We start from the raw sequence: 10943 nt of genomic DNA, 5'->3' as shown, positions 1-10943 counted from the left end.
TCTTTGGTTAAACTGTGGCAGAAATTAACTTAGAGGGAAATTAAAGGAAAAGCGGAGACTTCGAGGTTTGCTTCAAGAGACTTTATTGCATGATATCATGGAGAGATGGTGGCAGTTAACTGCACACCAGTTCTCTGACTTCACAGCACGTCAAGGCATCACGTACACAGCAAGAGTGTTACCGAAGAAACCAAGTGGTACAAGTATATAATTCAGTCTGAAGAAGGGTCTCGACCCGAAACGTCACCCATTCCTTCTCTCCCGAGATGCTGCCTGACCCACTGAGTTGCTCCAGCATTTTGTGTCTACCAAGTGGTACAAGTATATAATTCCCTGAAAGTGCTGGCAGGGGGAGATAATGAAGATATCATTCAGCACGTTTTCCATCATTGGTCAGTGCATTGTGTGCAGGATTTGGGACATTGTGTTAAAGTTGTGCAGGTCGTCAGTGAGACCACACCGAGAACATTGGCTCGATTCTAGTCTTCAGCTATAAGGCCACAAGGTCATAAGGAATAGTTGTAGAATTAGGCCATTCGGCCCATCAAGTCTACTCCGCCATTCAATGATGGCTGATCTATCTCTCCCTCCTAACCCCATTCTCCTGCCTTCTCCCCATAACCTCTGACACCCGTACTAATCAAATGGCTCAAGCACAAGCAAATATGATTGGTGTTAAGGTTATATTCGCGCTATTAGACAATAAAACACATTAGTCACCTTAAGTAAGTAACAAACCTTTTTACCAACACATGCGGGTGTGGGAGAGCAGCCCCGAGTATGGCTACATACTCGCTGTCCATCATGGTCCCACTCAAAGGTACGATATAAAGCTGTGCTTATTTTTACCTGGGGGGAGGTTCCTACCTATTTCATCATCAGCACCTTTAAAGCCCCCCTCGTGCTAGGACCAGCTTGGACCAGTTCAGACCTGTTCGGACCTGATCCTCTACATGTACAGTTCCGAAACTCCTTCATTAGCCTATCTCAAGCTAATAATAACGACCTTATTCTGGGACTTTAGTCTTTATTTTGGAAGTTTTCCATTAAAGAATGGAACATATGTATTCATTCTGCCACAGGTTTGACATAGTGCTGCAACTGGTAACACTACTGCCTCAGAGTTGTCTGTGTGGAGTTTGTACATCCTCTCCATGACCCCTGAATGAGGGGGGACCCCATTGAAATATACAGAATAGTGAAAGGCCTGGATAGAGTGGGTATGGAGAGGATGTTTCCACTAGTGGGAGAGTCTGGGACCAGAGGTATTAGTCTCAGAATTAAAGGACGTTCCCTTAGGAAGAAGCTGAGGAGGACTTTCCTTTGTCAGAGGGTGGTGAATCTGTGGAATTCTTTGCCACTGAAGGCCGTGGGGGCCAAGTCAATGGATATTTTGAAGGCAGAGAGAGATAGATTCTTCATCCGCACTCGTGTCAGGGGTTAAGGGGAGAATTGGGTTAGGAGGGAGAGATAGATCAGCCATGATTGAATGGCAGAGTACACTTGATGGGCCGAATGGCCTAATTCTGCTCCTATCACTTATGACCTTATGACCCTGTGGGTTCTGTCCAGGTGTTCTGCTTTCCTTCAATATCTCAAAGATACATTACAAAATGACCCCAAGTGTGTATGTGAGTTAAATCCGGGAAGAAATGATGAGAATGTGTGGACTTTCCTGAAAATGGGATGAATGTAGGATTAGTCTAAATGGGTGGATAATGGTCAATGTGGACTCATTGAGCCAAGGGTATCTCTCTATAAGAAGAGCAGGTATCTAAAGTCATAACAATGTCAAATGCATCACTATTCTCTCAGCGGGGGAAGATGTCCTGATCAATTATTAACTACATTTGTAGTGTGCCTCAGAATAAAATTTATCTCCACATATACTAGTGATTGAAATTATAAGCCATCATGAGTTAAGATCAGTGTGTTTCAAAGTCTCTATATGAGGCTCGTACCATTTCTATTTTGCACAATTTTATAGGGATATCAAAATAAATGAATCATTTTGACAATAGTCTGGCAAAGAGTATTTTATTTTCTGAAATACTTCTTCAGAATAATATTGTTCTAGAAGTCCCTCATGCGCCTGAAAGACCCAATGGTGGAGTTGTAGCCCCCCCAGTCATTGTATTTCCTGTACTCCCCGGGTCTCATGAAGTACTGTCGGCCTTTGTAGTTGGGCTGTTCATAGAAGATCCAGTAACCATCCATCACTTGGCAGGAGTGAATGTCACGGTTACGGAAACGATCGTAGACGGAGGGACAGTCGTCCATGAATTCCATCGTCTGTCCTCCAAAGTCAGGCCTCTCGTAAATCTTCATCCTGTAGTTGTTCCCTCGGTACTGGAATGAAGGATAAAAACATGTCAAAGGTGCCTACATTAATAAAGAGATTATACCAAGCAAGTGGTAGCAAGCCCCAGTAATGATCAATTATAAATTACATTTCCAATATAGCGTTAATGAAGTCAAAGGAGCAAAGTGTATTTCTAGGAAAGAACTGCAGATGCTGGTTTAAATCGAAGGTAGACACAAAATGCTGGAGTAACTCAGCTGGTCAGGCAGCATCTCTGGAGAGAAGGAATGGGTGACGATTCGGGTCGAGACCCTTCTTCAGACTGATGTCAGGGGAGGGGGCGGGACAAAGATGGAATGTAGTTGGAGACAGGAAGACTAGTGGGAGAACTGGGAAGGGAGAGGGGATTGAGAGGGAAAGCAAGGGCTATCTGAAGTTAGAGAAGTCAATGTTCATACCGCTGGGGTGTAAACTACCCAAGCAAAATATGAGGTGCTGTTCCTCCAATTTGCGCTGGGCCTAACTCCGACAATGGAGGAGGCCCAGGACAGAAAGGTCAGATTGGGAATGGGAGGGGGCGTTAAAGTGTTTAGCATCCAGGAGATCAGGTTGGTTAAGACGGACTGAGCGGAGGTGTTCAGCGAAACGATCGCCGAGCCTGCGCTTGGTCTCGCCGATATACAGGAGTCCACACCTGGAACAGCGGATACAGTAGATGAGGTTGGAGGAGGTGCAGGTGAACCTCTGTCTCACCTGGAAAGACTGTCGGGGTCCTTGGATGGAGTTGAGGGGGGAGGTAAAGGGACAGGTGTTGCATCTTCTGCAGTTGCAGGGGAAAGTGCCTGGGCAGGGGGTGTTTTAGGTGGGAAGGGATGAGTTGACCAGGGAGTTACGGAGGGAACGGTCTCTGCGGAACGCAGAGAGGTGTGGAGATGGGAAGATGTGGCCAGTAGTGGGCTCCCGTTGGAGGTGGCGAAAGTGTTGGAGGATTATATGTTGTATGCGACGGCTGATGGGGTGGAAGGTGAGGACAAGGGGGACTCTGTCCTTGTTACGAATGGGGGGAGGGGGAGCAAGAGCGGAGCTGCGGGATATCGAGGAGGAAGTGTGTCTCTCCATGGACAGCAGATAAACTATGAACAATCATGGTTTAACATCAATGTGGTTCACAGTCTCAACATGAGGCTGTTGAGAATTTCATGAATATATAAAAGAAAATACATTTTGACTAATAATCACATGGACGTGGGGTGGCACAGTAGTGTGGGGTGGCCACACAGTGGCATAACGGTAGAGTTGCTGCCTCACAGCACCAGGGACCCGGGTTCGATCCCGACTACGGGCGCTGTCTGTACGGAATTTGTACGCTCTCCCTGTGACTGCGTGGGTTTTCTCCAGGTGCTTCAGTTTCCTCCCACACTCCAAAGACGTACAGGTCCATAGGTTCATTGGCTTTGGCTAAAATTGTAATTTGTTCCTCGTGTGTGTGGGATAGTGTTAGTGTACCGGGTGATCGCCAGTCGGCACGTTGGGCCAATGGGCCTGTTTCTGCACTCTAAAGTAAAGTCTAAAGTAAAGTCTAAAGAAAGGTATTTTAATGCATTTTCAATATAGTCATGTGAAAATACATCTTGCAGCAATAATGTCCTGATGTGACTATGGCTCAAGGTGTCTAGGTCAGTTTATTGGCCCATGTACCGATTAAGGTTCAGTGAAACTCAGATCAGGATTCATCTTTCACCTCCCTAAAAAGTAAGATAAATGATGGAAGTATATTCTGGAGTTCTGAGGATATCATTATTAAAAAGAATGAAGCTTACAGAATTTAATTCCATTTAGACATAGCATTCAGCGACTAATGTCTAACTTTTGTTAGATGTTTAGAAATGCAGATGCTGGTTTACACCGAAGATGGACACAAAATGCTGGAATAACTCAGTGGGACAGGCAGCATCTCTGGAGAGAAGGAATGGGTGATGTTTTGGGTCGAGACCCTTCTTCAGGTACAGACAAAGTGAACCAGGTGCCCTTGTAAGAATTTGCAGGTTGTGGGAGAGGGTAGAGGAGTAGGAATAAAAGAGTAGATGGCTCCAACATGAAGCTTCGATGGCCTCAATGAGTCAAACAACCATTCCACACTTTGACCCCACTTTGGTTCTGTGAAATTATTAAAAGGGCAAACTTCTGTAATCCAGTCTAGCGCAATTCAGTAAGTCTAGTTTAGAGATACATCATGGAAACAAGCCCACTGAGTCCGCACCGACCAGTGATCTCTGCACATTAACATTATCCTACACACACCAGCGACAATTTGCTATTTTACCAACCTACAAACCTGTACATCTTTGGAGTGTGGGAGGAAACCGAAGATCTCGGAGAAAACGCATGCAGGTCACGGGGAGAACGTACAAACTCCGTACAGACAGCGCCCATGGTCAGGATGGAACCTGGGTCTCTGACGCTGTAAGCAGCAACTCTAGCGATGAGCCACCAAGTTATGTCAATGTTTCATCATTAACCAAATGCTGCAGATATTCATGAAGATTCATGGTTCCAAAGGAAGCCATTCATCCTGTTGAGACCTTGCCAGTCAAAGTCCTTCACTGCCCAATTCCATGTTCCTGCTCTCTGTTTTATAGCACATCAAGTGACCATTTGAATGCAGTGAGAGCTTCTTTCGTTCTCTCTGTCACAACCACCCCCTCCCCTTTAGGACTGAGATGAGGAAAACCTTTTTCACCCAGAGAGGTGTGAATCTGTGGAATTCTCTGCCACAGAAGGCAGTGGAGGCCGATTCACTGGATGTTTTCAAGGGAGTGTTAGATATAGCTCTTAGGGCTAACTATATCAAGGGATATGGGGAGAAGGTAGGCACGGGTTACTGATTGTGGATGATCAGCCATGATTGATTTGAATGGCTCGATGGGCCGAATGGCCTCCTCCTGCACCTATTTTCTATGTAAGTCTCAAACCAAGGAAACAGGCCCACTAGAAAGCAACATCAGCAGGAATATGTCATTCAGTCCCTGTACCAGATTCACCACCTTCCTACGCTAACCTCACAGCCTTTCACAGCCAAACATCCACTGACCCAACACTTGATTCACTGGATGGATTTAAAAGAGAGTTAGATAGAGCTCTGGGGGCTAGTGGAATCAAGGGATATGGGGAGAAGGCAGGCACGGGTTACTGATTGTGGATGATCAGCCGTGATCACAATGAATGGCGGTGCGTACAGGCTCGAAGGGCCAAATGGCCTCCTCCTGCACTAATTTTCTATGTTTCTATGTTTACCTCAAAATGTAAGCTGGTAAATCTAGCTAACATATCAGCATAGCAAATTAGACAACGAGAAACATTTCCCCAAGAGATTGCTCACAAAAGCCCAAATGTTAGTGATTGGTGAGCACAGTTTCAAGTGGCCTGCAACAACGATCACAGACTGTAACTCACCTGGGGGTAGGTGCGACAGGACCTGATGTTGTCGTTGAAACCCATCCAGCGCTGGTAGTCAGGATACTCCCCCCTGTTCAGGACATACTGGTACCCCATGTAGTTGGGTCTCTCGTACGCCACCCACCAGTCACTGTCCACACGGATGGAGTTACAGCGGCTGAAGTAAGAGGACAGATCAGCACAGTCAGTGCTGCACTCATAGTGCCGGCCCTGGAAGTTCCTGTCCTCGTAGAAGATGATCTGTGGGGAGAAATAACATAGTTTGGGTCAGATTAGGAGGGGCACGATGTTTAAAGTATACTTCCCCAAATCAGATTTCCTCTTGCCTTTCCCATTTTAGTTCACAGTCAGTACCAATCTGTAGACTGCTGGTAGCTACAATTTGCCCTTTATATATCAGATAGAAAGGCCTTTCCAGCAATACCTTTGTAATGTAAATGATGCAGAACACAGGGTCAGATGAAAAAGCACAATATATAACACATGAATGCTGAAAAAGCAGCTGAGAGTACCTGATGCGTTTATTTTTCTTTTTGCAGCCACATCATTGTATATAAGCCTTTATCGTTTGACACTGGGAAATATTCTAGATTCTCAATAAAAAGGCACTGTGCTCAGATGTGTCATTGGATCATAGAAGTTCAGCAAGGAAACAGGCCCTTCAGCCCACAGAGTCCATACTGGCCATCAAGCACTCCTTTGCACTACAACTCCATTGATCTCATTTTATTGTGTTGGAAGGAACTGCAGATGCTGGTTTACACCAAAGATGGACACAAAATCCATTACGTTCTGGGATCACCCTTGGAATATCTGTGACAGGTTTTTCCATCCAAGTTATTGATCAGACAAATGAAGGCACAGACTGCAGATGCTGGAATCTAGCTCAAAAACCAGGTCCCTGGACGAACAGCAGGCAGTGAAGAAAGCTAATGGCATGTTGGCCTTCATAACAAGAGGATTTGAGTACTGCAGCAAAGAAATCCTTCTGCAGTTGTATAGAAACATAGAAAAACATAGAAAATAGGTGCAGGAGGAGGCCATTCGGCCCTTCGGGCCAGCACCGCCATTCATTGTGATCGTGGCTGATCATCCACATTAGGGCCCTGGTGAGACTACATCTGGAGTATTGTGTGCAGTTTTGGTCTCCTAATTTGAGGAAGGACGTCCTTGCTATTGAGGCAGTGCAGTGTAGGTTCACAATATCAATCTCCGGGATGGCGGGACTGTCATATGAGGAAAGATTTGAAAGACTGGGCTTGTATTCACTGGAATTTAGACGGATGAGAAGGGGATCTTATAGAGATGCATAAAATTATAAAACGACTGGACAAGCTAGATGCAGGGAAAATGTTCCCAATGTTGTGGGGAGTCCAGTACCAGGGGCCACAGTCTAAGAATAAGAGGAGGCCTTTTAAATCGAGGTGAGAAGAAACTTTTTCACCCAGAGAGTTGTGAATTTGTGGAATTCTCTGCCACAGAAGGCAGTGGAAGCCAATTCACTGGATGAATTTAAAAGAGAGTTAGATAGAGCTCTAGGGGCTAGTGGAATCAAGGGATATGGGGAGAAGGCAGGCACGGGTTACTGATTGTGGATGATCAGACATGATCACAATGAATGGCTTGAAGGGCAAAATGACCTCCTTCTGCACCTATTTTCTAAGTTTCTATGTTTCTATTAACTCAGCAGGTCAAGCAGCATCTGTGGCAGCATGGGGTTTAAGTTGACGATTTGGGTCGAGAAACTGCAATCTTTCCTGTTCCCTCACAGTTCAGACTCTGGAAGGAGGAGGAAGGAGATGAAGAAAAATTTCTTTAGTCAGAGAGTGGTGAATTTCTGTGAAATTTGGTGCTGGCTCGAAGGGCCGAATGGTCTCCTCCTGCACCTGTTTTCTATGCTTCTGTGTTTCTATGACTGTTTCCATGCTCTGTGACTCAATGACTCTATGACGCTCCACCCTCTAGTCTTTGACATTTCCTACCTGGAGAGGTGGAGGTTATGCACAGGTGAGTGGAACTAACTTAGGCAAAGAGTGCACAGGTGAATGAAACTAACTTAGGCAAAGTGTGTACAGGTGAATGGAACTAACTTAGGCAAAGTGTGTACAGGTGAGTGGAACTAACTTAGGCAAAGTGTGCACAGGTGAGTGGAACTAACTTAGGCAAAGTGTGTACAGGTGAATGGAACTAACAGGCTAAGAGGTTGGAATGGGCGATTTGGGCCAATGGGCCTGTTTCCATGCTGGAATATTCCTCTAACTGTGAATTTGCAGGATAGCATTTATAATTAAATTCATTGTGTCTTATTTGCATCACTTTGCTTTGCATACCAATAAAATACTTCCAGATAAACCCATGACAGTAGATTTGAAAGTTTGAAAAGGCTGATGAAGCTGACTTTCTTTTCTGTCAAAATGTCACAGCTATTACAACCATCCCTGTAACAGGTGATTCCAGTGTTATCCCTGAGAAGCGAAGGTTTATTTGCACAATGTTGACGTTGTGTTGACGTGCCAAGTTATGTTCATTAAGGACAAAATGGAGAGGGTACAGAGGAGATTTACTAGAATGTTGCCTGGGTTTCAGCACTTAAGCTACAGAGAGAGGTTGAACAGGTTGGGTCTTTATTCTTTGGAGCGTAGAAGGTTGAGGGGGGTCTTGATAGAGGTTTTTAAGAGGGACGGACAGAGTTGACGTGGGTAGGCTTTTCCCCTTGAGAGTGGGGAAGATTCCAACAAGGGGACATAACTTCAGAATTGAGGGACAAAAGTTTAGGGGTAACATGAGGGGTAACTTCTTTACTCAGAGGGTGGTGGCTGTATGGAATGGGCTTCCGGTGGAAGTGGTGGAGGCAGGCTCAATTTTATTATTTAAGAGTAAATTGGATAGGTAAATGGATGAGAGGGGATTGGAGGGTTATGGTCTGAGAGCAGGTAGATGAGACTAGGTCAGGGATAGTGGTCGGCGTGGACTGGTAGGGCCGAACGGGCCTGTTTCCGTGCTGTAGTTTTTATATGGTTATATGGTTATATGGTTAAGAGAGCTCATGGATGAATTTGTGTCATTTATGTCCATTTATTTCAAGAGGGCTACAATACATAAACAGGGATGTAATGCTGAGGCTGTATAAAGTGCTGGTCAGGCCGCATTTGGAATATTGTGAGCAGTTTTGGGCACCATACCTGAGGAAGGATGTGCTGGCTCTGGAGAGGGTCCAGAGGAGGTTTACAAGGATGATCCCAGGAGTGAGTGGGTTAACATATGATGAGCGTTTGTCAGCACTGGGCCTGTACTCACTGGAGTTTAGAAGGATGAGGGGGGACCTCATTGAAACATATAGAATTGTGAAAGGCCTGGATAGAGTGGATGTGGAGAGGATGTTTCCACTAGTGGGTGAGTCTAGGACCAGAGGTCACAGCCTCAGAATTAAAGGACGTTCCTTTAGGAAGGAGATGAGGAGGAATTTCTTTAGTCAGGGGATGGTGAATCTGTGGAATTCATTGCCACAGAAGGCTGTGGAGGCCAAGTCAGTGGAAATATTTAAGGCAGAGATAGATAGATTCTTGATTAGTATGGGTGTCTGGGGTTATGGGGAGAAGGCAGGAGAATGGGGTTAAGAGGGAAAGAGGGTTTACTGTTGTTGTTATATGCACTGTAATTAATTAAATTAAAAATTAAAAAAATAAACATTTAAGAGGGAAAGATAGATCAGAGATAGATCAGCCATGATTGAATGGTGGAGTAGACTTGATGGGCCAAATGGCCTAATTCTGCTCCTATCACTTATGGCCAGAAACCCAGCTGGTGTTTCCGATCTGGATTGTAATGAGCAGCTTGTTTGCAATGCTGGTGCCATGGGACAGTGACATGGCAGCTGGTGCAGTTCTCTCACAGCTACACCAACCCAAGCTTAGGCCCAATTATGTAAATATGGAGTCTGCATTTTCCCCCTTCAACCATTTAGCTTTCTGCTGGTGCTCAGACTTACACTCACATTCTACAAGTGTTGCCACAATCATCATGGGTCAAAAAGGTGGCAGAGTGACACAGCAGTAGAGCTGGTGCCTTACTGCGACAGAGAACCACGTTCAATCCTGACTACAGGTGCTGACTGTAGGGATTTGCACAGTTCTCCTAGTGACTGCGTGGGTTTTCTCTGGGTGTACCGGTTTCACAGGTTCAAAGATCTGTCTATTGTCACGTGTGCCAATTAAGGTACAGTGAAACTCCAATGACCATACAGCCATACTAAAAAAAAGCAACAAGACGCACAACTACATAAAAGTTAACATAAACATTCACCACAGCAGATTCCCCACATTCCTCACTGTGATGGAAGGCAATAAAGTCTAATCTACTTCCTCTTTATTCTCCTGCGGTCGGGGCAGTCGAACCATCCATCTGGGCGATCGAAGATCCCGCGTCGGGGCGATCGAAGCTCCCGCGTCGGGGCGATCGAAGCTCCCTCGTTGGGGCGGTTGAGGCTCCTGCGGCTTGGAGCTCCCAAAGTCGGTCTCTAACCAGAGGCCGCCAGCTCCGCGATGTTAAGTCCTGCAGGATCCCGCGGTTGGAGCTCAGAGGTCGATCCCCGACAGGGACCACCAGCTCCACGATGTTAAGTCCTGCAGGCTCCAGCGGTTGGAGCTCCCGAAGTCGATCTCCAGCAGAGGCCGCCAGCTCCACGATGTTAGGCCGCAGGTCAGACGGAGATACGATATGGAAAAAAATCACATCTCTGTCGAGGTAAGAGATTAAAACCCCCACATAAAACAAGCTAAAGAACACTAAAAAATACATTTAACACATATTAAAAAACAACAAAGAAGGAAGGGATGAGACAGACTGTTGGCGAGGCGCCCATTGCGGCGCCACCCGGTGGTACAGGTTTCTATCATCATTTCACAGACTTTTACTTTACTTTAGACTTTACTCGAGAGAAGCAGTCGGGGAACAGGCCCTTCGGCCCACTGAATCCGTGATTTCCGTCATTAACACATTTAGACCCATGTGTACGTTCAGTGTGCTTCATCAGGCTACTCAGACGTTTTGAGAGATCAGAGAGAGGCCTACGCCATTCAATGTGATCATGGCTGATCATTCTCAAACAGTACCCCGTTCCTGCCTTCTCCCCATACCCCCTGACTCCGCCATCCTTACGAGCTCTATCTAGCTCTCTCTTGAATGC

At 45.8% G+C, this 10943-nt stretch overlaps 1 pseudogene; it reads right to left on the bottom strand.

Moving 5' to 3' along the window:
• Positions 1–2073: 2073 nt before the first annotated feature.
• Positions 2074–6096, bottom strand: LOC144596385 (gamma-crystallin S-1 pseudogene; annotated as a pseudogene).
• Between the last annotated feature and the right edge of the window lie 4847 nt (positions 6097–10943).

This window comes from Rhinoraja longicauda, chromosome 8 (genome assembly GCF_053455715.1).
Source record: "Rhinoraja longicauda isolate Sanriku21f chromosome 8, sRhiLon1.1, whole genome shotgun sequence".
Lineage (NCBI taxonomy): Eukaryota > Metazoa > Chordata > Chondrichthyes > Rajiformes > Arhynchobatidae > Rhinoraja > Rhinoraja longicauda.
This window is presented reverse-complemented; position numbering and strand designations above follow the sequence as displayed.